At 52.6% G+C, this 27,274-nt stretch overlaps 1 protein-coding gene across 1 annotated transcript in view; it reads left to right on the plus strand.

The window, feature by feature from the left end:
- Positions 1-27,274, plus strand: part of LOC101202728 (uncharacterized) — a 76,308-nt gene that overhangs the window by 14,034 nt on the left and 35,000 nt on the right. The window lies entirely within an intron of this gene.

The following is a 27,274-nucleotide window of genomic DNA, read 5'->3' on the forward strand; positions in this document are numbered from 1 at the left end:
CGTGCAACCATAATGCTTCCATGCCCTCTTGTGTTCCTCCCTCATAGTTGTCAATTTCACAGCATCCTTAAGCAATGGCTGCCCAAGTTGATATGGAGGCTTATAGCCTGAACCAAACTGGGCAGTTGCCTCAACTGCAACCTGAAATTGTCTTGCTGCTGCTGCATTAAATGGCACACCGCATTCATAAAACCACAAAGCCCATTGCATATCCACATAATTCTTCTCCTCTTTGGACTTCATCTTGGATGCAATTGTGGGTTGAGAACACCCTTTACGCCTTTCATCAACTACATCTTCAGGTGATTTCCGAAGCATCTCCACAATTGACTTTTGCTTGCTTGCTTGATTTGCCTTGGTCTTGATTGATGTTGTATCCTTGTACAGATAGGTTGCACGCCTATGTTTGGCTGCAGTCCCTGAACTTGGTTGTACCTTAGAGCCTTGGGATTCTATAGGTGCATCTTGTTGAACTTGAACAGATTCAGCTGCTGCATCCACCACCATTACATCCTCTTCCTCCTCTTGCTGCTCATTATCATCTAGGAAAATAGCTCTTTTCCTTCTTTTGGATTCCAAGTAATCCCTCATCTCCTTTCTAATTGCAGTAGTGGTCTTTGAACATATCTTTGTATTTCCATAGCCACCTGCTAGATGCTGCTTTAGCCTTTTTATCCCTCCGAAAACTATGGTGTCACAAAGGGTGCATGTCACTTGATCTCTATTTGCCAAATATGCCCAATAACCATACTTCCAACCTGGATCATTTGAGCTAGCCTTCCTTGCTTTGTCTGTCTTTGGATCATTTGGCATTGTTGACTGAAGATGGGCTAGCCATTGATTGATGAAGGTGGCAGGGTGCTGTTGGCCTGAGGAAGCAACAGAGCAGTCAGCAGATGAACTGAGGAAGCAGAGGAAGAGGAAGAGCATAGGAAGAGGAAGAGCAGAGGAAGAGGAAGAGCAGGCGAGCAGCAACAGAGCAGTCAGCAGATGAACTGAGGAGTGAGGAAGCAGAGGAAGAGGAAGAGGAAGAGCAGAGTGGCACACCGGATGGAGGAGCCGGTCGCTGGATGGAGGAGCGGCGGCGCGACGCACCGGTTGGAGAGGCGGCACGCCTATTGGAGGAGAGGCGGCGCGTAGGTTGGATGAGAGGCGGCGCGCTGGACAAACCCTAAAACCCTTTCCTGTACGCGCGCGAACTTAAAACTCCCGCGTCCGTTCCCGCGTCCGTGGCGCCCGCGGCACAATTTGGACGCCATGGCGACGCCTAGGCGCGCGGGGACGCCATACGCACCCAAGGTGCGGCGAGCTCGACGCCCAGAAACTACAGCCGCCTGGACGCCTAGGCGTCGCCTAGGCGACGCCATAATAACCTTGGTCCCCGCAACGTAGCGAATAATCCTCTTCACAACCTGCTCATGCTCCATCGTCGGTCGCTGCAGGAACCGACTAACGTAGCCGATGGAGTATGCCAAGTTCGGCCGTGTGTGGACGAGGTAGCGAAGGCTCCCCACAAGACGCCGACACTGTGTAGCATCCACCTCCGTCGTGCTGTTGCGACTCAGTTTCAACCTCTCTTTCATCGGAGTGAGATCTGGATTTGTGCACTTGCTTACACACCTTCTCCCACCAGTCAGCAAAAGCGGACTCATTAGAGGCAGGAGAAAGATTAGTCAGTCCCAATGAAGAAAGAATGTAGTACCAAAATTGCCGCACAAAAATGCAAGTGCAAAGGAGGTGTTGGATATTCTCCGAATCTTTTTTTTTCGAATACGCAGGAGGGCTGCGTATCATTAAATTAAAGTAGAGGGAAAAAGGGCCTGTGGCCCGGGACAAACAGAACACACACAACACAAACACACACTCTAAACACAAACACACACTCACCCTTACAAAGCACACACCACACAGACACATACGACACCCCAACACCCCCGTCTTTTAGTAGGCTATAAGACTTTCCTTTCTCTATCCAGGGTCAAAAAGAGAGCGCAAGTTCTTGGCTCCAGCAGAAACCCACAATCTCATCTCGTCTTTAAATCCATCCTCTAAGGTATTAAGGCAGGGTCGAGCTCCTTCAAAAACACACCTGTTTCGCTGCTTCCAAATACTCCAAGCCCCAAGGATTATCATACTATTAAACCCCCTTTTTTTGCTCTTGGGAATCTTGGTTGAAGCCGTTCTCCACCATTCAGCAAAAACTGAATCTCTTCTCTTAGGACCCACAGAAGAGAGACCAATGGGGGTTAAAATATTATGCCAAAACTGTCTTGTGAAGACGCAATTAGATAGAATATGCTGCACAGTTTCGTCTTCTTGGTCACATAGAACACAAAATTCAGGATGCTGAAGTCCCCTTTTTTTAAGTCTGTCCGCTGTCCAACATTTGTTATTTATGGCCAGCCAAACAAAGGTCTTACACTTAGGCGCTGCCCAGCTCTTCCAAATTCTTTTCCAGGGCTCAAAGGATTCTGCTCCAATGAATAAAGCTTTATAGGCAGATTTGGAGGTGTACAGACCATCGTTGCTAAATATCCACACATGCTGATCATTTGAATTTTGAAGCTGAAAAGATTCAATTACCTCCCATAATTGTAGATATTGCTCAATCTCAGCTAGAGAGAGATTCCTCTGGATATCTTGAACCCAGAAATGAGAGGTGAGGGCCTGCTGCACAGTCCTTACTTTTTTAAACTTCATCGGAACTGCAGCAGCAATAAGGGGAGCTATATCCACAATAGAATACCCATGAATCCACTCATCTTTCCAAAATAAAGTTGAAATACCATTACCAATGGTGGTAGTCACTGCTATCTGAAATAAAGCTCGGGCCTGGGAAGATATTTTAAGATCCAGGCCACTCCAAGGCTTCGAAGGAGCAATTTTTTGTAGCCAAAGCCATCGCAATTGTAGGGCCCAGTTCATCTTTTGGAGATTAGGAATTCCAAGGCCCCCTAAATCAAGAGGCCGAGAGATTTTATCCCAAGCTACAAGGCAATTACCTCCTCTAGCCTCCTTTCTTCCTTTCCACAAGAAGTTCCGTTGAATTTTATCAATGGCTTTGATAACCCATTTAGGAGCATTAAGAGCAATAAATAAGTAAACTGAGATGGCAGAGAGGACAGATTTGATAAGAGTGATTCTTCCCGCAAGATTTAAAAGCTCAGCCTTCCATCCTGGAAGCTTGGCAGCAATTTTATCTATCCAGTGAGCGAGATCCCCAGCACTAAGTTTTTTGCTGCTTAGAGGGAGACCAAGATAGGTTGTGGGAAATTTTTTTGAGGCACATCCCAAGGTCTGAACAGCCAGCGCAGTCCTCTCAGTATTGCACTGAATTGGGTAGGAGAAACTTTTTTGCAAGTTAGTATGAAGACCTGAGGCAACACCAAAACACTTCAAAATTTCTCTGACTACCACTAAGTCCCCAGAAACTGGTTTTACAAACACAGCAACATCATCTGCAAACATTGAAACCCTTTGGCTAATGTTTCTGCCAGCAAGGGGGTGTAATAAACCACACTCATCTGCCCTGATGAATAGGCTATTAAGAACATCCATGACTAGGATGAATAAAAGGGGAGATAAAGGATCACCTTGTCTCAACCCACGCTTGAGATTTATAGGCTGTCCAGGCACTCCATTGACAAGAACTTGAGTGGAAGATGTCCATAGCAGGTTCAAAATCAGATTGCACCAACCCTGCCCAAAACCTAAGTGTCGAAGAATTTCCAGCAGAAATGCCCAATGCACTGAGTCAAAGGCCTTTTTAATGTCCAGCTTCAAGAAAATTGCAGGGATTTTTTTCTGGTGCAACATCTTGGCAGTTTGACTAACCATAATAAAGTTATCATGAATACATCTTCCCCGAATGAAGGCACTTTGATTTGTGCTAACCATTTTATCCAGCTCAGGAGCTAACCTGTTAGCTAGAATTTTAGTGAGAAGTTTCGCAAAACTGTGAACTAGGCTGATTGGTCTAAAATCACCCGGAAGAATAGCCTCAACATGCTTTGGAATGAGAGTAATATATGCTGAATTCAACAAATCGAGCCTTCCAAGAGATCCTTGTTGGAGAAATAAGACTGCAGCCAGTAGGTCCCATTTGATTATGTCCCAACAACATTTATAAAAACGCCCTGTGTATCCGTCAGGTCCAGGGGCTTTATCATTAGGAAGACTTAAAACAGCAGAATTGATTTCCTCCAAAGAAATGGGATTATCAAAATGTGAGAGCTCCAAATTGCCTTTGTGAAAATTAGCAAGGTTAAGACTAAAATTTCGCTCAGACGCTTTACCAATCAGATCCTTATAAAACTGAAACATAGCCTGCTGTTTATCCTCTTGAGAAGTAACGAGATTCTCGTCGACCATCAGTTTATGAATAAAATTCTTCTTTTTCCTGAACCTGGCGTGCGCATGAAAGAAAGCCGTATTGGCATCTCCAGATTTGATAAACTTCACTCTAGACCTTAATCTAGCAATGGTTCTTTCCAAAGAAGAAAGATGCAGACATAATAATTTTAGTTTTTTCCGCAACCACTCTTCAGCTGTCCACAAGGATCTGCTGTCTTGGGCAATTTCCAGAAGATGTAGAGTCATCTTGGCCAAAGCAAGTTGAGTAGAAACATTACCCACAGATTTTTGGCTCCAGGATTGCAGGTCCTTTGCAAGTCTCTTAAATTTAAGGGATAATCTCTGCATGGGACAAGCAGCCAAAATAGAAGCATTCCAGGAACCAGCCACCACCTCCTGAAAACCTTGCATCTTGGGCCAAAAACTCTCAAAATGAAAACGCTTCTTTCCCTTAAAGGTCTCATTAAGCCTTAGGATCAGAGGACAGTGATCAGACATATTAGAGGCAGAACTCTGCAGAGAACAATCAGGAAATAAGTCCTCCCAATCAGAAGTGTAGAATACTCTGTCCAGCTTGACTAATGTAGGAACATCTCTTTGATTTGACCAGGTGAATCTTCTTCCAGTGAGAGGCAACTCCTTGAGGGAGTGATTATTAATCCAAATATTTAAACTGTCCATAAGAGTTCTATTGATATTTGAATTACTCTTGTCATCAGCGCATCTGATCATATTGAAGTCCCCTGCGATCACCCAGGGGCCAGGACAACCGGTTCTGACCAGAGAAAGCTCCTCTAAAAAAGCCAATTTCTCTTCATCTCTATGGGGTCCGTAGACACCCGAGAACCACCAAGCGGTGCTGTTTTCTTTCATAAAACAGACTGATACTGAATGGTCATGAATTTTGGAGTCTATAGCAGAAATGAGCCCTCTACGCCAGGCTATCAAAATACCTCCTCTAGTACCACTAGAAGGTAAGAAAACAAAATCCCCAAACTCTGAGCCAAGACAGGAAGCAACATCCCAGTGAGAGATAGAATTCAGCTTGGTTTCTTGAATACATACAATAGTAGGCATCACACAGTTTATTAATGATCTGAGAGTATCCCTGCGATGAGGGTCATTCAGACCCCTCACATTCCAAACCAGTATAGCAAAATTATTCATTGTGAGATAGAATACAACCATGTGGGGTAATCCACATTACGAGGCTTGCAGCAGCCCATCAGCTGGACAAACGAGGAACTCCTCATCAGGGATCTCCCATCGGAACAAGGTAGCTAAAGCCTTTATCTGACTGACGGAAAGAGGCTTATCAAATTCTCTAGCGCAGCGATCTAGATCATCCGCAGAAACAGGAGCCTCTCCATTTTTCAACCCCAGCTTCAAACAAATAGTGTGAGCCGCTGAGTTCACCCTAAGGGGAGGAAGTTTGGCTACACGTCTTGATCTTCTTGGCACGAAGTTGGGCGGGATAGACTTTCTGGCTTTAAGCTTTGGAGATGAAGGAACCGGCAACACATTTGTGAGGGGCTTTACGATCTTGTTAATGAATGTCATAGCCACCTCCTCCTCTGAAGCTATACGACTTTGCTTGGGGAGTTTTCTTCGAGAATACACTTGCAAGACCTTGCAAGGCTGCTGGACCAGGGTAGGAGATGGCCACATAAAGTCCAAGGAGCTGTGCAGGTTATCATTCTGCTCAAAAGACAAATCATCAGAATCCACTGAGATCTGAGAACCGACTGTGTCCAGATGAGCCAATCCACCATTCTGAGCAGGTTCAGACACCATAAGAGCAGAAGTCAAAGAGTCATGAGCTTCACCAATCTCTGACAGCACCAACGAGTCATCCACTTTTGAATCTGCACGAGATGGCGCCAAAACAGCAGGCACCAAAGCAGAAAACAGGGAGCCAGAACTAGAAACCTCCCACAAGGTAGCAGAGTAACGAAATCTCTCCACCCTAGGCGTCATCCAACTAATATCCGAAGTCATTAATAGCACTGCCTGATTAAACATACGGGCCAAGGCATTAACTGCCGCCGCCCCACCCAAAACGTCCGTATTAAGGCATGCAAGGGGGGACGCCAAAGCAGCCGCCCTTCTGACAGAACCCGAGGAGCCATTCATCAATGAATCAGAGATAAAGGGTCTAACCCCAGGCGCCGTCAGCTCAGCTTCCGAAGCAATCGGGAGAGCGAGGCTATCAACTGGGCCGCCCTTAACAGAGTACCAGAGGTCATTAACTGACGTCTCAACCGAGATACCCTCATTAAAGCATGCATGGGGGGGCACCAAAGCAGCAGACAAACTGCCAGGACCCGAAGAGCCAATCATTAATGAAGCAGATATCAAGGGTCCCATCTCAGGCGCCATCAGCTCAGCGTCCAAAACAATTGGGAGAGCGAGGCTATCAACTGGGCCGCCTTTATCAGCACTAATAGAAACTCGCGGACCAAGGCGAGACTTAACCGAAGCACGAACAGTCAAGTCATGGAAACCGAACCGTCTCTTCCGCTGAACAATATCTCGATCATCATCAGACTGATCCGGCAATGGTGGATGAGAAAGGATTGTCTCACGTACCAGCCGATCATCCAAACATGAAGCCAAAACAGAGATAGGATATACCAGTGATCGGGGATACGACGAATCCACCTCAAAAGCCACAGGTGGTTCCTCAACATGCAGATCTACAATTGCAGGCAACAATGTCGGTACAAGGCACCATGCACGAAGCTTGAAAACAACCCTGTTGTTGTCCTCAAAAGAACTTGGAAGGATCTCATGAATCATACAAAGACCAAATAGAAGACTCTCCACTGTTTCAATCCTCCAAAGATGAGCAGGAGGATCCAACCCTCTTTTCTGCAGTCTATCAGCTGTCCAACATTTATTTCTTATTGCCAACCAAAGAAAAAATTTGCATTTGGGTGGAGCCCAAGTCTTCCATAACCTCTTCCATGGTTCGAAAGTAATCGAACCCATGAAGAAAGCTTTATAACACGACTTCGAAGAGAACTGTCCAGAGGAAGAATGAATCCACACATGTCGATCAGCCTCCTGAGTGAGCACCACTCCCCTTAATGCATCCCAAAGGTTTAGATATTGCTGCAGTCCAGGCAAATTAAGAGGGGTCTCAATGTCACTGACCCACTGCCAGTTTTCAAGAGCATGGGCCACCGTTCTAGAAGAAATAGCCCGTTTCCCAACATTAGCCACAACAACAGGGGCAAAATCTTGGATACGAGACCCATCCAACCACCGATATGTCTAAAATAAGGTATTATACCCATTACCAACCAGGGTAACAATTGAAGAAGTAAAGAATCTCTTGACATGTTGTATAGGCAAGTCCAAACCAGACCACGGCTTGTTAGGATCAGTTTTTTCTAACCATAACCATTTAGCTTGCAGTGCCCAACTTTGGTACAACAGGTTAGAAATCCCAAGCCCACCGAAATTCAAAGGCCTTGTAACAATGTCCCACGAAACAAGGCAATTGCCACCATTTACCTCCTTTCTTCCTTTCCAAATAAATCATCTCTGAATCTTGTCTATAGAATTAATCACCCACTTAGGGATTTTCATGGCTATGAGGGCTGATTTGGTGATCCGGGATCCCGGGAGGATCGGAGGGGATTGAGGGGAAAATTAGTTCATTTCCCCCTCAATTCCCTCCGATCATCTCGGGATCCCCTTGTCACCAAAACAGCCCTGAGAAGGTAGATCGGGATGGCTGAAAGCACAAAGCGCACCATAGCTGTCCTACCAGCAAGACTAAGCAACCGAGCCTTCCAATTAGGAAGTCGGTCCGCAACTTTCTCGACCCAAACCATGAGATCAGATTTTCTGAGCTTTTTATCTGAAATCGGCAGCCCCAAATAAGTGCAAGGAAAAGAGGAAGAAGTGCACCGAAGAATATTGCAGCCCATCTGTACCGCCTGATCATTACACCTGATTGGGATAACGAAACTTTTTTGCAAATTAGATACCAATCCCGTGGCTGAACCAAAGCAGTCCAAAAACGTTTTGACACATTGAAAGTCCTCCTCAAAAGGTTGAACAAAAAGGACCACATCATCAGCATAAATGGATAGTCCGCTTCGGATATTAGCACCCTCCAAGCTGTGCAGCAGCCCCCTATTTTCAGCCAGATTAAACAGACTATTGAGAACATCCATAACCAAGACGAACAACATTGGAGAGAGAGGATCACCCTGGCGAAGCCCTCTCCGGTGCCTAATAGGAATACCAGGAGACCCATTTAAAAGCACTTGCGTAGAAGAAGAGGCCAGAATATTGGAGATCATATTTCGCCACACAGGACCAAACCCAAGATGTGAAAGTACTTCAATCAAGAAGGCCCAAGAGACCGAATCAAATGCTTTGGAGATATCCAACTCCAAGAGCAAACTAGAGACTCTCTTCTTGTGGAGAGATTTAATTGAATGCTGCACCAACATGAAGTTGTCATGAATCGATCGGCCTCTCACAAAGGCACTCTGATTAGATGCCACCAACTCCTGTAGATAGGGTCCCAAACTATTAGCAAGCATTTTGGTGACTAACTTAGCAAAACTATGAATTAAGCTAATTGGTCTAAAATCTCTTGCAGACAATGCATCAACTTTCTTAGGGAGAAGAGCTAAATAAGCTGAATTCAGCATCCCCAACTTGTGAGTATTTCCCTGATGGAGTGAATTAATGGCTGCCAACAAATCTGACTTAATAATATGTCAAGGGCGTAGTGATCAAGGATAGGCGACCCTCGACTACGGAGTTCGTAGTCTCCTGCCGTGTCTTCCAGGACCGAAGGTTATGCCCCTTACGACGGCTGGGCTTGAGAGGAGATAGAGAGAGAGATGGATAATTGTTTTCTTTTTTTTTTTCTCAAGTGCTGATTACATCTATATATAGCCCACGGCTGAAACAGAAAAGGGTAATCCCCTCCTAAATAATAGGCTAGATAACTTCTAACAGAAAGGAGTAATCCCTTCCTAAATAATAGGATAGATATCTTTTATTGCCTTAATCCTAGCGGCTAATTGGTTTGGGCAGCCGCCTCCTGTGCTGCATGCTCGGCTGCCCTGCGTATGTCGCGGGCGCGACGTCGCCTGGAGTAGGGGATGCCGTACATGACATCTCTCCCCCCCTCGACCACCAGCTCGTCCTCGAGCTGGAACGCTGGGTACTTGGCGGAGAAGGCGTCGAGGTCTTCCCATGTGGAGGATGTTGCGGGTTCTCCCTTCCAGCGGATGAGCACCTATCGAACCCCGCGAGCGACGCGAGTGCGCACAGCACGTTCCGGCTCAGGGTTGATGGCTCCATGATGAACAACGGGTAACGGTGGTGGTGTCGCGGGAGGCTCGCCCACCCATTTCTTGAGGAGGCCGACATGGAACACATCATGAAGCTTGGCGCGTGGAGGCAACTCGAGACGTACTGCCACCTCATTGATGAGCTCGGTGATGCGGTACGACCCAAAGAAACGGGGCTGAAGCTTGCTCTTCGGCGCTTGAGAAATGGAAGCCACCGGCCACTGACGGAGTCGGAGGAGCACCCAGTCCCCAACGGCATAGGAGACGTGGCGGTGAGCTTTGTCGTAGTAGCGCTTCTGGATCGCCTGGGCCTGCTCTAGGCGGTGACGGACGTCGGCCAAGAATTCTTCACGTTCGGCCATTGTTTGGGCCACAGCAGCCACACGCGTGTCCCCTGCTTCATATGATCTGATGGTGGGCGGGTCGCGGCCGTATACCACCCGAAATGGTGTCTCCTGTAGAGAAGACTGGTACGCGGTGTTGTATGTATATTCTGCCCAAGGCAGCCACCGCAACCTGTCCCGCGGCCGGTCGCCGGAGAAACAACGTAGGTACATGGCGATGACGCGGTTGGCAGCCTCTGACTGTCCATCGGACTGCGGATGGAATGCCGTGGTCATATGTAGCTTGGCGCCCATGAGCCGCATCAGCTCCCTCCAGAACGTGGAGGTGAACATCGGATCGCGATCGGAAACCATGGATTGCGGCATCCCGTGGAGGCGTACAATGTCGGTGAAGAACGCCTGTGCCACAGACTCAGAAGAGTACGGGTGAGCTAAAGGGATGAAATGACAGTACTTGCTGAAGCGATCCACCACCGTTAGGATGACAGATTTTCCTTTGACCCGGGGCAGAGCCTCGATGAAGTCCAGCCCGACGTCAGTCCACACTCCAGTCGGCACGGGTAGTGGAAGAAGACCAGCCGGTTGCAGATGCTCCGTCTTGAAGTGTTGGCACGTAGGGCAGGCGCGGACGAAGTCCTGGAGGACGCGACACATGTCGGGGAAGTGGAAGTCGCGTCGGAGTCGGTGGAGAGTGCGCTGCATGCCCTCATGTCCATCCCCGTGCACCGCGGCCACGATCTCCAGGAGGAGTGGCGAGGTGGGAGGGATGTACAGCCGGCCATCATAGGTGACCAGCCCGTCGACGAGGCCCCACGGGGCTGTACGGGTACCCGCGGCCAGCTCATCCCGGATGGCGACGAGGGCAGGGTCGAGAGCGTGTGCCTGGCGTAGCCGCTCGATGTAGTCGAAACGCGGGGCCGAGATGGTGAGCACTACGCCGTCAGGTGTGTCCCGGCGGGACAGCGCGTCCGCGACAGTGTTCTGGGCGTCCGGCTTGTATTCCACCTCGAAGTCGAAACCGAGAAGTTTCCTGACCCAATGATGTTGCGGAATTGTCGCGAGGCGTTGGTCGAGGAGGAACTTCAAGCTATAGTGGTCTGTCCGGACCGTGAAGCGCCGTCCCCACAGGTATGGGCGCCAGTGGCGTATGGCGTGCACGAGCCCGATGAGTTCTCGCTCATATGCAGCGAGGGAGCGATGGCGTGGCGCGACGGGGCGGCTGAAGAAAGCTATGGGGTGCTTGTCTTGGAGCAGCACCGCCCCGAATCCGTGCGTAGAGGCGTCACACTCGACAACAAAAGGCCGTGTGAAATCCGGAAGCGCCAAGACCGGGGCCGAGGTGACTGCGGTCTTGAGGGCTGTGAATGCCGCCGCCGCGTCCTCAGTCCAGGAGAACCCCTCCTTTTTCAGGAGCGCCGTTAGGGGTGCTGCGATGGCGCCGTAGTCGTGGACGAACTTGCGGTAATAGCCCGCAAGGCCCAAGAACCCGCGGACCGCGCGGGCGGAACGCGGTTGGGGCCAGTCGGCCACCGCCTGCACCTTGGCGGGATCCATGGCGACGCCGGTATCGGAGATGACGTGGCCGAGGTAGGCGATGGACGACACCCCAAACGCACACTTGGAGCGCTTGACGAACAGCTGGTGTTGTTGCAGCACGGTGAGCACGGCTCGGAGGTGTCGGAGATGGTCGGCCCAAGAGCAGCTGTAGATCAAAATGTCATAAAAAAACACCAGTACGAACTGGCGGAGGAAGAGACGCAGAACGTCGTTCATGAGTGCTTGGAATGTCGCCGGAGCGTTGCACAGGCCGAACGGCATGACGAGGAACTCATATAGCCCATCGTGCGTGCGGAACGCCGTTTTGGCGATGTCGTTGGAACGCATGCGGACTTGATGATAGCCCGAGCGGAGGTCCAGCTTGGAGAAGAACTTGGCGCCGTGGAGCTCGTCGAGCAGCTTGTCAACGACTGGAATGGGAAAGGCGTCCTTGACGGTGATGGCGTTCAGGGCGCGGTAGTCGACGCATAACCGCCACGAGCCCTCAGGCTTCTTGACCAATAGAACGGGTGAAGAGAACGCCAAGGAACTCCGGCGGATGAGCCCCTGGGAGAGCATCGTTGTGCACTGGCGTTCCAGCTCGTCCTTGTGAGTCGCTGGGTAGCGGTACGGCCGCACGGCGACGGCCTGGGCGCCTAGATGGAGGGTGATGCGGTGGTCGCGAGAGCGCGGTGGAGGCAGCCCTTGAGGCTCGGCGAATACGGGGTCGAAGGAGTGCAGTAGCTCGTCGAGGAGGGACGCGGAGGCCGTGGTGGAGCATATGGCCGCCGCGATGGCGCCCTGGGCGCACAGCCAGCAGATCGGGCGCCCCTGCATTATGAAGGACATGGTGCGACGCTTGAAATCCCACGTCACCGGCCCGAGCGTGCCGAGCCACTGGGCGCCCAGAACGACATCATACCCAGCCAGCGGCATGACGAAGAGATCGGTGCTGAACACGTCGCCCTGGACGGAGAACGTGACGTGGTGCAAAACGCCTGGGCAGGTGATTCGCTCGCCGTTGGCCACCGTCGCCGTCATGCGTGGCCGGGCGGAGATAGGGAGCCCCGTGCGGCGTGCTGCGGACTCCGAGATGAAGCTGTGCGAGGAGCCCGAGTCCAGGAGCGCGGAGAATCGGACGCTGCCGATGGTGACGCCGATCTGGAGGGTGTCGATGAAGCGGACCCCAGCGAGAGCGGAGAGGGAGAAACACGGTGACTCCTCGGTGGATGCCCCTGGTGCGGCCCATACGGCGAACACAGGCGCCTCCTTGTCGCCGGGATCCTCCGCTGCCGCGTTGCCGTCCCGCGCGACGTCATCGATCTCCACACCATTGAGGAAGAAAAGGCGGCGGCAGAATCTGTTGTGGCCACGGGTGAACTTCTCATTGCAATTGAAACACAACCCTTGGCGTCGTCGTTCCGCCATCTCCTCCGGTGTGAGACGCCTCTGGTTGCTCTCGCCGCGGCCCTGCTGGGCGACCGCTGGAGGGGCAGGGAGCGCCAGGAGCGGCGCTGTTGCCGGCAGGGCAGCCCGCTGTGCGGGGCCCGGGGGACCGCGCGGTGCTAGCCGCGTTGGTTGCTGTAACAGCCAGTCGCTCTCCATCAGCTCGACTTGGCGAGCCAAGCTTATGGCCGCCAGCGAACTAAGCTCCGGCACGCAGCAACACGATGGGAAGAGAAGCAATTGAAACACTTCTTGCGCAAGTCGACCGGGACAGGCCTTGGCAGGGGCTTCGAAGTTCCAACAGTTCCACGTCGAGCCCGGCGACCTTCCACTCTTATCCAGCCATCGACATCAATCACACCAGCGGTGCCACCAGAAGCGGGATGTTCTGCAGCCAGCAACACCTCCTTGTAGGAACGCCGGGATGCACCGCGAACCAGAGCAGCAGCCGAAGAATGGCCGCCCTCGTCACTCCAGCGCTGGGCCTTTGTGTTAGAATAGGAACCCATCCCCTAATCAGGGGTTGGGAGTGGTATTAAATAGGAAGAGTAACTGGGCCAAGGCCCATTACACAGGGGTATAACGGTCATTACACAGGGAATAGCACTAACCCTAGACGGGTAGTCTAACACCCCCCCGCAGTCACAACTCTATCCTGTACAGATGTTGAGACTGGATCGGAAGTCTAAAAAGACACTCGACGGTAACCCCTTGGTGAAGATGTCGGCGAACTGAAGCGTGGTGGGGACGCTGAGAACGCGGACGTCACCGGCAGCGACACGCTCGCGGACGAAGTGCAGGTCGATCTCCACATGCTTCGTGCGCTGATGCTGCACGGGGTTGGTGGAGAGGTAGACCGCGCTGACGTTGTCGCAGTAGACGAGGGTGGCGCGCTGGAGGGGACTGTGGAGCTCGTGGAGGAGCTGGCGCAGCCAGGAGGCCTCGGCCACACCATTGGCCACGGCACGGTACTCGGCCTCAGCGCTGGAGCGAGAGACGACGGGCTGCCTCTTGGCGGCCCAAGAGACGAGGTTGGCGCCCAGGAAGACGGCGTAGCCGGAGGTGGACCGGCGCGTGTCGGGACAGCCAGCCCAGTCAGCGTCGGTGTAGACCACGAGCTCCGACGTCGGGGATGGGCGGAGTAGGAGACCGTAGTCGAGGGAGCCGCGGAGGTAGCGTAGAATCCGCTTGAGCGCAGTGAGATGGGGCTCCCGCGGAGTGTGCATGTGCAGGCACACCTGCTGGACGGCGTAAGCGATGTCGGGCCTGGAGAACGTGAGGTACTGGAGCGCGCCGGTGAGGCTCCGGTAGGACGTCGCGTCGGCGACCGGAGGCCCGTCGTCCTCAGAGAGCTTCGCCTGAGTGTCGACAGGCGTGGTGCAGGGCTTGCAGTCAGACATGCCAGCCCGCTCCAGGATGTCGATGGCGTACTGGCGCTGGTGGAGGAAGAGACCCTGAGGCCGACGTTCGGCGGTGACGCCGAGGAAGTGGTGGAGGGGCCCCAGGTCCTTCATCGCGAACTCCCGCTGAAGGGCGACGATCGTGCGGTGAAGGAGGTCGGCGGTGGATGCCGTGAGCACAATGTCGTCGACGTAGAGCAGGAGGTAGACGGTGTCGTCGCCGCGCCGGTAGATGAACAGGGACGTGTCCGACTTGGCCTCGACGAAGCCGACAGAGGCCAGGTAGGAGGCGAAGCGGCTGTACCAAGCCCGTGGCGCCTGCTTGAGGCCGTACAGGGATCGGTTCAGCCGGCAAACCAGGTCCGGACGGTCAGCGTCGACGAAGCCGGTGGGCTGGCTGCAGTAGACAGTCTCCGTCAGAGTGCCATGGAGGAAGGCATTCTTGACATCGAGCTGATGGATCGCCCAGTCGCGGGAGAGGGCGAGGGAGAGGACGGCGCGAACAGTGGCGAACTTGACGACAGGGCTGAAGGTCTCGTCGTAGTCCACTCCGGGGCGCTGGGTGAAGCCCCGAAGGACCCAACGGGCCTTGTAGCAGTCGAGGGAGCCGTCTAAGGTCAGCTTGTGGCGAAATAGCCACTTGCCGGTGACCACGTTGGTGCCTGGTGGACGCGGCACCAGGTCCCAAGTGTGGTTGGCCAAGAGGGCCGCGTACTCCTCCTCCATAGCGCGACGCCAGTGTGGGTCGGCGAGGGCAGTGCGAACGGAGGAGGGTACCGGTGAAGCGTCGGGTGGAGTGCTGGTCGTAGCGGCTGCCAGGATGAGCCGGTCGACGGGGCGGAGAACGCCAGCAGCGCGTCGAGTCACCATCGGGTGGACGTGCCCGGGGTCGCGATGGATGGCGACCGGGTGGTATACGGATGACTCGGAGTGAGCCACCGGAACGTCGGGAGCGGCAGGAGGGGCCGGCTCACGGCGGTGATAGACGACGGCGGGGTCGGCGAAGCGGGCCGCGCTCGTCGATGGGCACGCGTCGGGGGGTGCCGAGGTAGTGGCGTGGCCGCGGCGATGGTAGACGAGGGCGGGGTTGGCGAATCGAGCCGGAGTCGACGGGGCCGCGCGTGGCGCAGGCGGGGTCGACGGGGCCGCGCGTGGCGCAGGCGGGATCGCCGGGGCCGTGCGTGGTGCAGGCCGGACCGACGGGGCCGCGCGTGGCGCAGGCGGGGTTGACGGGGCCGCGCGTGGCGCAGACGGGGTCGACGGGGCCGCGCGTGGCGCAGGCGGGGTCGACGGGGCCACGCGTGGCGCAGTCGGGGTCGACGGGGCCGCGCGTGGCGCGGAAGAGGTCGTGGGGGCCGCACGAGGAGCAGGTAACGGCGCAAGACGGGGAGCCGAAGGTGGGGGAGGAAGCGGATCGGACTCGAGGAGGGAGTCAAGATCGGTGGGTGGGGTGGAGCCAGCAAGGGGAAACACATCTTCGTCAAAGACGACATGACGAGAGATGATGATGCGGTGGGAGGTGAGGTCCAGACACCGGTACCCCTTGTGGTCAGGGGAGTAGCCAAGGAATAGACAGCGGGTGGAGCGAGGAGAAAGCTTATGTGGAGTGGTAGCGGAAGTGTTAGGGTAGCAGGCACAGCCGAACACGCGAAGGTGGTCATAGGAAGGGGCTGTGCCGTAAAGGGCGAAGTGGGGGGTAGGGTGGCGTACCGCCTTCGAGGGAAGACGGTTGAGGAGGTGGGTGGCAGTATGCAGGGCCTCTGCCCAGTAGCTGGCAGGGAGAGACGCCTGGAAGAGGAGACAGCGGAGCATGTTAGTGGTGGTGCGGATCATGCGTTCGGCTCGGCCGTTCTGGGCAGAAGTGTAGGGGCACGAGAGACGCAACTGGACGCCATGAGTGAGGAAGAAGGAGCGAGAGGCGTTGTTATCGAACTCGCGGCCATTGTCACACTGCAGAGCACGGACCGGGCGACGAAACTGAGTGGATACCCAGGTGAAGAAGTGTGTGAGGGTGGTGAATGTGTCCGACTTCAAGCGAAGCGGGAAGGTCCAGAGAAAATGGGAAAAATCATCCAAAATCACCAGGTAATATTTATAACCAGAAAGACTGAGTACAGGGGAGGTCCAAAGGTCACAATGAACCAGATCAAAAGCCTGCTCAGCCCGAGAAGAAGAAGTAGTAAATGGGAGACGAGTATGTCGGCCTAACTGACAAGCATGACAGAGACCCTCAAAATGTCCCCTACTACATGAAAGATCGAGACTACTGGTAATCTTGGTCATGACGTCGGGTCCAGGATGGCCGAGACGTCGATGCCATGTGGTGGAGGAGGTGGTGGAGACCAAGGCAGGAGGTGGAGACACGCCGGCGGTGGAGGGCTGGAGCGTGTAGAGAGGCCCCGAGCTGTCACAGCGGGCGAGAAGGGTCCTGGTGGCCAGATCCTTCACAGAAAAACCAGAGGGGTCAAACTCAATGGAACAGGAGTTGTCAGTAGTGAATCGACGAACAGAAAGAAGATTGTGGGTGATGTGGGGAGCTACGAGAACATCGTTGAGGTAAAACGGCCCAGGAAGAACCGAGGCACCTACTGAGGTGACTGGCAGAGTGGAACCGTTTCCAACGACGATCGAGGATGGGTGAGAGGGGAGTGGGGGATGAGAGCGAGAGAGCGTGCCTGCCGTGGGGGTGGTGTGGTACGAGGCACCGGAGTCGATCACCCAGTCGGAGGGGGGTGGGGTCATCGCCATGGTGCTGAAAGCAGCAGCGAGGGAGGTGCTGTCCCAACCACCAGCCGGCGGGGACCAAGGCGTCGAGGTGTGGGTCCCCGGGGGCAGGAGCGCGGGCGGAGCCTGGGGCACGACGGGAACACCATAAGGAGGTGCGCCGTAGTGAGGTGTAGTCAGGAGGGCGGGCGCCGGAGGACGGGGGGTACTCGGTGCCTAGCCCGGCCACATGGCGATGGTCCCGGTCCAGGGGTTGTAGAAGGACGGCCACGCGTGGCCGCCACCCCGGCCGGAGGGACCACCACGAGAGGAGCCGCCGCTCCCACGGCCGCCCTTGCGGGAGCGACGACCCCCGTCGGTCGTGGAAGTCGGACGAGGGGCCGCCGGGACGGCAGGTGGGGGGCGGGTGGGAGCCCCGGTCGACGGAGGACGGGTGGTCTGGCCCCCTGAAGGTGGCTGACCACTGGTAGGAGCGCTGTAGAGGGCCGAGGCAGGAGTGTGTGCCTCATTCGCCATGGTGAGCTCCTCGAGGAGAAGCTCGTTCCGCACGGCGTGGAAGGTGGGGAAGGGCACGCTCCTCTTGATGAGAGCCTTCAGGTGGCCGTAGCGGGGGCTGAGGCCACGCAGGAGGTTCAGCACCAAGGTACGATCGGCAACTGGCTCGCCGAGATCGCGGAGAGAGTCAGCGAGGCCCTTCATCTGGCGGCAGTATTCGCCCACGGAGAGGTCCCCCTGAGAGAACAGGTGGAACTGGGCGTCGAGGTGGAGTGCCCGAGCATCCCGATTCCCGAGGAACTGGTCCTCGAGAGCGAGCCACGCCTGGCGCGCAGTGTCCGCCTGGTCGCGGATGATGTCCTGTAGCTCAACGGTGATGGTGCCGTGGAGCCACGAGAGGACAACGCTGTCCATGAGGCACCAGGAGCGAGGCGGTGGAGCGTCGTGGTCGACGAGGACGTGATCGTCGAGGACGAACCGTCGCAGCGTGAGGAGGACCTGTCCACGCCACCGGGGGTAGTGGGAAGACGCCGGATCCAACACCACGGACACGAGGGCCCGGATGTTGTGCAGACCAGCGGCTTGAGCGTGGAGAGCTGCGATGAGGTCGGTGTCGAGGTCGGAGTCGCGGGGGTCCTCCAGGGGTTCCACCGGGGCGACCGGTGGGCGGCCGAGGAGACGCTGCGTGGTGGCCATCTGGGTGGTCAGAGCGGCAGCCAGAGCACGCTCATGCTCCAGGGCGAGGGAGGCGGCGCGCGCACGCTCCTGCGAGGCCAGCACAACCGCCTGGATCGTGGCGAGGGTGTCGCCGAGGGTGGAGTCGGTACCGGGGGGTGCCGCGAGGGCAGGAAACCCCGGTGGGGAGCCTCGACGGTGGGCCGGGGAAGAGACGTCGCGGATGGGCCGTAGGCCGACGATGTAGGGAGCCTCGGCATCGGCCACGGAGCGGCCGGGGCCCATGGGGTGGGTCTGGCCGGTGGTAGGGAGGCCCAGGGAGGCGACGCCGGCGGCCAGGGAAGTGGGTGCCGTGCCCAGATCCGCGGTCAGGGACGGTTGCACCAGGCCGGCAGGGTGCGGGTCGGGTCGGAGGTCCGCCATGAGCAGAGGGTGAGCAGAGGGCTGCGGCGGTGGAGGCGAAGGGGGAGGAGGGCGCGCTCTGCTGGAGAGGGGAGGCGCGGCTGGCACAGGACAGGGCGCGCAGGCGGAGCGGCGGCTGGGCCGGGCGCAGGGCGGCGTCGGGGTCGGCGCCAGAGCAGCACGGCGCCCAGGCGCGAGTGCGGCAGGGGCGCGTCCTGGCGGCGGCCGTCCAAGGCGGCGCGGCAGCTGCCCCTGGCGGCGCGACGAGCCGCGAGAGCGGGGTCGGGCGGCTCTGTGAAGACGGATGGAGGCCGGCGGCTTCGGTTGGGGACTGGGGCCGGCGGCGGATGGAGGCCGGCGGCTGGGGACGAGTGGGAAGGGGAGGGAGGGAGGTAGAGGGGAGGCCGGCGGCTGGAGGCTAGGGCCGGCGGCGGGAGGGAGGCGCGGCTGCAAGGGGAAGACGTCCCCTGGCGGCTGGCGGCTGTAGCAGGAGGAGAGGATGAAACCCTAAGCTGATACCATGTTAGAATAGGAACCCATCCCCTAATCAGGGGTTGGGAGTGGTATTAAATAGGAAGAGTAACTGGGCCAAGGCCCATTACACAGGGGTATAACGGTCATTACACAGGGAATAGCACTAACCCTAGACGGGTAGTCTAACACTTTGTACGCCCGCCAGGACCGGAGAGAGGAGAAACGGAAGCAGCGACCGACGCCAGGGAGGAAAGAGCGGTGTCCGCCGGCCTTGGAATAAGAACCGGCGTGGGGCTGGTAGAGGAGGAGGCAGGGGCGTCGGCCAAGGCAGGGAGGCGAAAGGATGGAGGAGGGAGTCGAGGAGGCGGGAGGGGAAGCGTCATCCCGCCTGGCTATTCTTGGTACACGGGACAATGAATTATAAAGTAAGTAGGACATAATGGGTCAGATGACACTTGCCTTCACCAGGTTTCTGTTCAGGGAAATCTCCTACAAAACACTCGGGAACCTCGGACTGCTCGTTGTCTACGCAAAGCAATCATTTATTGAACACACTTGGGGAATAACAAAAGAACAACACACCAAACATATGCAACAGAGTGAACACAGGTTCGATAAAAAGGTAAAGACACACATGTGCATTAAAGGTTTTGTGGTAGATCACTATGTCTAGTAGTCTATTGTTTCCTAACTAGGTGTATCTTAGTAAATTACTTAAACAAAGTTATTCCAGGGATGGGATCATACATTAAATGGGATTAGGTCTACAAGGTTAGGCATTTTGAACATTCATTAGGTTTTACCTTTATTTTATTTCCAATGAAATTCCCATAGCCTTATTCTAACCTAGAGACCAACCATAAATTTGAAACATGGAAACAGTGAATGAACATAATTTAAACAGATAGGAAATATTATAATGGACATTTTGCAATTTGAACCACCCAATTTGGAGTTCTTATGACAAAGGTATGAAATTTACAAGTTTTGGGATTTAAAACCCAAATTTAGACCTATTTATGTGATTAAAACAAAATCCAGGGGTCTCTGCAAGAAACCAGGGGCTCAGGCGCAAGAAACCAGGACGACAAGTTGATTCTCGGAAAACCGAGGGGTTCTTTAACAAAAAGACCAAGCGAATGGGTATCGGGCGTTCTATCTCAGATCCCTGCCTCAAGGTTTATTCCAGGAGAAAGAAGCTTGTTATAGAGCCAGTTCAGGATGAGGAGTGTGTGCTTTCTTCACAGCTGCTGGAGTTCAAGAATGATGTCACTGGTCCGATTAATAGTTTGCTGCCTCCTCCTCGAACCACCAATAGAAGGAGGAGGACTGTGCCTGCTAATTTCATTCCCAGGCGTAGCAGGAGGGTGGCCAAGTTTCCTCCAGAATTGGGTTCTAGTTCTGCTGCCCAGGTCTGTAGACAATTGGGTTTTTGTGATGAGATGGAGAACATCTCTCTTGAAGATGCCAACGGTTATGCAAGGTTATTCAAAAATGGACTCTCTGGTAGCCATGTTGCTGCAGTTGCTGCGCTTTTTGGATGGCAGGTGCCTCTTGTGGCGCAGTGTTAGGGCCTGTTGCTGGTTTATCTCATTAGGTGGATGTCTTTATGTCAATGATAGATCGCTGTTTTTTGTGTTGGAATGTGAGAGGCCTTAATGACCGAGCAAAGAGGGATTCTGTTAAATCTGTGGTGGTTGATCTTAGGCCTTCAATCATTTGTTTGCAGGAAACCAAATTAAGTATCGTTTCAGATTATGATATACTCTCCATCCTTGGGGCTGGTTTCAGTAACTTTGTTTTTAAACCAGCTCAGGGATCTAGGGGGGAGTGCTGATTGCTTGGCGTGATGGTACTTTCTCCTCGGTTGCATCTATTATAAAAGATTATTCGATCTCAGTTCAATTCCAGGATGAGTCTGGTGTTGCTTGGTGGTTTACAGGAGTGTATGGGCCTCATCAGGACAGTTACAAACTTTCTTTCCTGCAAGAATTACGAGAAATCAGAGATGTTTGTATTGGACCATGGCTTTTATGTGGTGATTTTAATTTGATTTTCAAGCCCGAGGATAAGAATAATTCCAACATCAATAGGACTTTGTTGGGTAATTTCAGGAGCCTAATTAACTCCATGGAGCTGAAAGAAATTCCTTTGATTGGCAGAAAATTTACTTGGTCGAACCAGAGACAGGATCCCACCCTTGTGAAGCTTTATCATGTTTTTTGCACTTCTAGTTGGGAGGATTTTTTCCCTGATTGTCTGCTGTATAGCAACGCCTCTGTTTGCTCTGATCATTGCCCTTTAACTCTCAAATTTAGAGAGGATTGTAAAGGGGAGGGCAGATTTCATTTTGAAGGTTTCTGGCCCAAGCTCCCTGGTTTCAATGAGGTGGTGGCTGATTCATGGAATCAACCAATGTTGGCAACCTGCCCTTTGGAAAGGCTGTCCCAAAAGCTCAGAAGGCTTGCTAAACAGCTGCAGTCCTGGGGGCATAGAGAGGTGGGAAATGTGAGAAACCAGTTGGGTCTTGCTAGAGAGGTGATGCATAGGTTGGAATCAGCACAGGACTTTAGAGTTTTGTCAGAAGATGAGTTTTGGCTGATTGGGAAGCTGAAGCAACATTGTTTTGTTTATGCTTCTATGGAAAGAACAATTGCACGATTGAGGTCCAGGATTAAGTACCTAAAAGAGGGGGATGCAAATACTAAATTCTTTCATATGCAGGCTCGTTTCAGGAAGAAAAGAAATTTCATTTCATATCTAGAAGATGAAGGAAGAGTGGTCTCTAACCATGAGGATATGCAGGAGGTGCTTGACGGATTTTTTTCCGGTCTTTTGGGTGCTGATTTTCAGAGGCAAAGCACTATTAATTTGTCGAGTTGTCACAGAGAGGCCGTGGATCTCAGTGATCTTGAGTGCCCCTTCTCAGAGAAAGAAGTGTTAGACACAATTGCGTGCCTTCCGTCTGATAAGGCTCCTGGGCCTGATGGGTTTACAGGGAGGTTCTATAAATCTTGTTGGAGTATCATTAAGGTGGATCTGCTGGCGGCTCTGTCTATCATACACCAGGGCAATGTTCAGAGATTGGGACAACTGAATTCCTCCTACATTATTTTGATCCCTAAAAAGATGGATGCTTCGTCGGCTGGTGATTTCAGGCCAATTAGCCTAATTCATAGTGTTGCTAAATTGGTCACAAAATTACTCGCTAATCGTTTGGGCCCTCGTCTGCATGAATTGGTAGAATCTAATCAAAGTGCTTTTATCAGAGGTAGATCGATTCATGATAATTTTATGTTGGTCCAACAATCGATTAAATCCCTTCACAAGAGAAAGGTTGACAGCCTGTTTCTGAAGCTTGACATTTCCAAGGACTTTGACTCGGTATCGTGGGCTTTCCTTCTTGAAGTTTTATCTCACCTGGGTTTCGGTCCTATTTGGCGCAATTTGATTTCAAATCTGCTGGCTTCAACTTCTACGCAAGTGTTATTAAATGGGTCTCCTGGAATCCATATAAAGCATCGGAGAGGTCTTCGTCAGGGAGACCCTCTCTCCCCTATGCTGTTTGTGCTGATCATGGACGTGCTTAGCAGTCTATTTAGGGCTGCTGAATGTAGGGGATTGCTGCATAGTTTGGAAAGGGCAGGAGTCCGTAATAGGCTTTCTATCTATGCTGATGATGTGGTCCTGTTTGTTAAACCTATTGAGGAAGATCTGAAATGTGTTAGATTAATTCTGAATTGTTTTGGGTCAGCCTCTGGATTGGTTACCAATATGAATAAGAGTTATGCTATTCCTATCAGATGTGAGGAGCATGTGGTTCAAGAGGGCTGCAATGTGCTGAGGTGCAGTTTGGCCTCTTTTCCTTGCTCTTACTTGGGGCTGCCAATCTCAGACAGGAAGCTGAAGCGAAATGATCTTAAGATGTGGATAGATAAATTTGCAGATAGACTCCCTAACTGGAAGGCTCGTTTATTGAACCTGGCCGGAAGGACAACATTGGTGCGGTTTGTCTTATCAGCCATCCCAATTTATCTCCTTATTGCCATTAAAATTCCCAAATGGGTTATTAAATCAATTGACAAGATTCGAAGAGGGTTTCTTTGGAAAGGGCGAAAGGAGGTGAATGGTGGAAGTTGTGTTGTTCCCTGGGAGAGTGTGACAAGGCCACTAAGTTTAGGGGGTCTTGGTGTTCCTAATTTGCAATTGATGAGTTGGGCACTGCAGGCTAAGTGGCTCTGGCTAGAGAAGACTGATCCAACTCGGTCGTGGCTTGGTTTGAGTATCCCTGTGCAGCAGCAAGTTAGACAATTTTTTAATGCTTCGGTGATCTCTGTTGTTGGGAATGGGACCAATACTTTTTTCTGGTCAGACAGATGGCTGAATGGGCAGAGGATACAGGATTTTGCACCTGAAGTTGTTAATATGGTGAGCAGCAAGCCATTTAGTTCGAGAACTGTTGCTCAGGCGTTGCATAATTGGCAATGGGTTCGCGATATCACGAATCCTTTATCTTTGATTGGTCTACATCAGTATTTGCAGCTGTGGGATGCTTTAAGTGGAGTGGTGCTTAATCAGGAGGAGGACAGACATGTGTGGGTGCACTCGAGCTCTGGTGTTTTCTCTTCCAAATCTTGTTATTCGGCGTTGTTTATGGGAGCTATTATTTTCCAGCCATGGAAATGGGTGTGGAAGTCGTGGGCACCCCCCAAATGCAAATTTTTTGTTTGGCTGGCGATAAGGAATAAATGTTGGACTGCGGATAGACTTCAGAGGAAAGGATTACCTCACCCGGTGGTCTGTCCACTATGTGATCAAGAGCAGGAAACTATTTTGCACCTCTTGTGCTCTTGCAGTTTCGCTAGACAATTTTGGCATGTTATATTTTCAGCTTTGAGGATGGGTCATCTTACGCCTACTAGGGAGGCGGGCTCTTTTGTGGATTGGTGGGGCAAGGTGCATAGGAGGGTCCCCAAACATATCAGAAAAGGTTTCCATAGTCTCATTATCCTGGGGGCCTGGTGTTTATGGCTGCATCGCAATAGGGCGGTATTTGATGGTGTCAACCCATCATTAAGCACCATTCAGAGGCTTTTCTTGGATGAGGTGGAGTGCTGGTGTATGGCTGGTGCGAAGCAGCTCGAGAGTCTTGGGCTTCTGGCTGCATTTGCTAGGGGGGCTAGGGCTTTTCCTAGTGCATGAGGCTACACTGTTTTATTTTTCTATTTATTTTTGCCTGTTATGGCTTTGTACTTTGGTCCATTTCGGACCTTTCTCTCTTTCAATATAATGACGCGCAGTTCTCCTGCGTGTTCGAGAAAAAAAAAGATCAACGGCCAAGATCAGGTCTGCGGGTAGGCGCGCGCACTGACAGGCGGGCCAGGGCAGTCAGCGGCTCAGGGGGTGAGGGCGGGCTAACCAATCGGGCCCAGCACCAGGGGCGCAGGCGACCGACGAGTGGGACCCAGGGTCAGGGGGCGCCCACGTGAATCGGTATTCAGTGATCTGGGCCGCTGGATCAGAGGCAGACGGTTAAGGTCAAACGCCAGGGGGGTTGGCGGCTTCGGGCGACGGTGAAGTCGCCGGAGACGAGGCAGGTGCAGGCTCCAGGGGGTCTAAGGTCACCAGAGCTGTGGCCAGGACCAATGAGAGGGACCAGACGAACTCGATGGCGGGGCTCTGACCGTGAGAGCGGGGCTGGAAACGGGTGAATGGCGGAGGGGGCGCTCCAGACGGGTCGGGGTCACTCCGACGAGCAATCTCGGCTGTGGGGAAAGGTGATCAAGCGCGTCGAGGCCGGCGCAGGCTTCGGTGAGGGGTGTGGGACACCTAGGATCGAACAGCAAACACGGGGCGAGGCTGAATCAGTCGGACGCCGTGCGGGTGTGGCGGACCGGCGCGACAGAGCTTCGACAAGCTCTAATTCGCCGCAAAGGGAAAGGAATCGGGGCAAAAAAGGCACGGGAACGGTTCCTCACCTCGGGACAGTGCTCGTGGAGGGCTTGGCGCAATGTCTGGAGCTCCGGGTAGACGGCGCGACGGGCGTGGATCAACGGCGAGCTCGGGCGGCGGCGACTGTGCACGAGAGAGGTTGGGAGCGAGTGAAGTGAGGCAGGGGAGAGAGAGCGGGTGCGCGGGGCTCAAAAGGGAGCTGGGGAACTTGGGGCGCGACGAGGCCGACTTTCTTAGCGTGCATGCGCATCGGGGATCACCGCGGTTACGGGGAGGACGGAGCTGACAGGGCGGGTCCACGGTGCAGCGACTCTGGCGCGCTGGGGCGAACGAGTAACGACGCTGACGAGGCAGGCCCCACCGGTCAGAGAGAGAGGGGGCGGGCGCGAGAAGCTGGGCCGATAGGCCGAGCAGGGGCAGGCTACAGGCTGCTTTGGCTTTTCCTTTTTATTCTGAATTTGTAATCCCTTTTCTTTTTTATTTTCTATTTTGAATTCAAATCCAACCAAACCACAAATTCAAAATTGAATATTCCAAACATATGCATCAAACAAAAAGTAAAGTTTAGGCTCAGCATGATGCAACATTTCATGTCTCCCCTAGGTTTAATCTACAAAAGTAGTGATACAATTCCAAATAAAATAATCCAACTCTACTAAAAAGAAGAGAAAAGAAGACTATAGAGAGGACAAAAAGAGGTAACATCCGAATTTGGTAGATATTAGAGAAGAAATTTTATACCCACAAATTCAGTGTATTACAAAGGCAAACATAATGCAAACCATGTACGTGCCAGGATCAGAAATTCAAGTACACAACGATTACATAATTAGACATCATCACACATTGCTCAAAATAAAAGAGGAAATAAGTACTTTATTACATCACGATGTCCAAAACATCCACAAAGTCATTAACTTAAGTCATAATCAAAGTGCTGAACGAAACGCAGTACGATAAGGTCTTCACAGGCAGATGACTGGGGGTTTGCCACTAATCTATTATAGAACTCGTCGTAGTCCTGAAACCTCCTGAAAATACTCCATGTTGCCTTCATCTTCTCCTGAGCACTGGTTGCAATGAGACAACCTGGGGTTTGGTGTTTTTAAGCAAGGGTGAGTACACATCAACGATCTCAGCAAATGTCCCGTTTGGCTAAAGTTGACTAGCTGTATGTGGGGTTCTACTAGTATTAAATACCTGACCAACTAAAAGCAACTGCTTTAAGCTTTCCAAATCCGGGTGTGACACCAAACATGGAGGACAAACATATATATTCAGGTTTGCTACTGATGGAAACTACTCAGCAAAAGCTGCCTATAAGGGATTCTTCATTGGGTCGACCCATTCTGAACATTGGGAATTAATTTGGAAAAGTTGGTCACCACCTAAATGTAAATTCTTCCTTTGGCTAGCTGATTTAAGGTGTTGGACAGCAGACCGTCTAGAGAAAAGAGGATTAAGTCATCCTGACATGTCCTTTGTGTGACCAAGAACAAGAAAATATAGACCATATATTGGTGGGGTGTCTTTGCTAGGAACTTTTGGTTCCAACTGCTTGGACAGGTTAATCTGCAAGGTTTTGCTCCTCAACTGGGGGAAGAGAGCACTATGCAGTGGTGGAGTAGAAATAGTGAACAGTTGCAGGGGATTGCAAAAAAAGGGCTTAATTCTTTGATCACCCTTGGGCTGTGGACTCTCTGGAACAATAGAAATGGTTGTGTCTTTGACAAAATTAAACCCAACTTGGAGGTAGCTATCAGAAGAGCTGAAGAAGAAATTGTTTTATGGAAGTTCGCTGGGGCCAAGTATCTGGCTCTTCTTACAGCTCCCATTCCAGGTGTCTTGCAAGGTCTGACAGAGGGAGTTTGTGGTAACATCAAAGATGAAGATGTTATTTGGTGTTGAGCTGGCGCGTTGGGGCTGTGTAGATGGTGGGTTGTTTAGGTGTTCTACCGTGGATGCTTTTCAGGTATTCTAAGTTGCGGCCACCATAGGGTGCCTTTCCTTTGTGTTTGTACTTGGTCTATTTTTGGACCCTTCTTTCTTTCTTAATTTAATGATACACAACTCTCCTGTGTGTTCAAGAAAAAATGTTTGCAACTTGGTATTTTGTAAAAAAATGGTTGGGATTGTTGAATTATCAAGG

Source organism: Zea mays, chromosome 5 (genome assembly GCF_902167145.1).
Source record: "Zea mays cultivar B73 chromosome 5, Zm-B73-REFERENCE-NAM-5.0, whole genome shotgun sequence".
In the NCBI taxonomy this organism is placed as follows: domain Eukaryota; kingdom Viridiplantae; phylum Streptophyta; class Magnoliopsida; order Poales; family Poaceae; genus Zea; species Zea mays.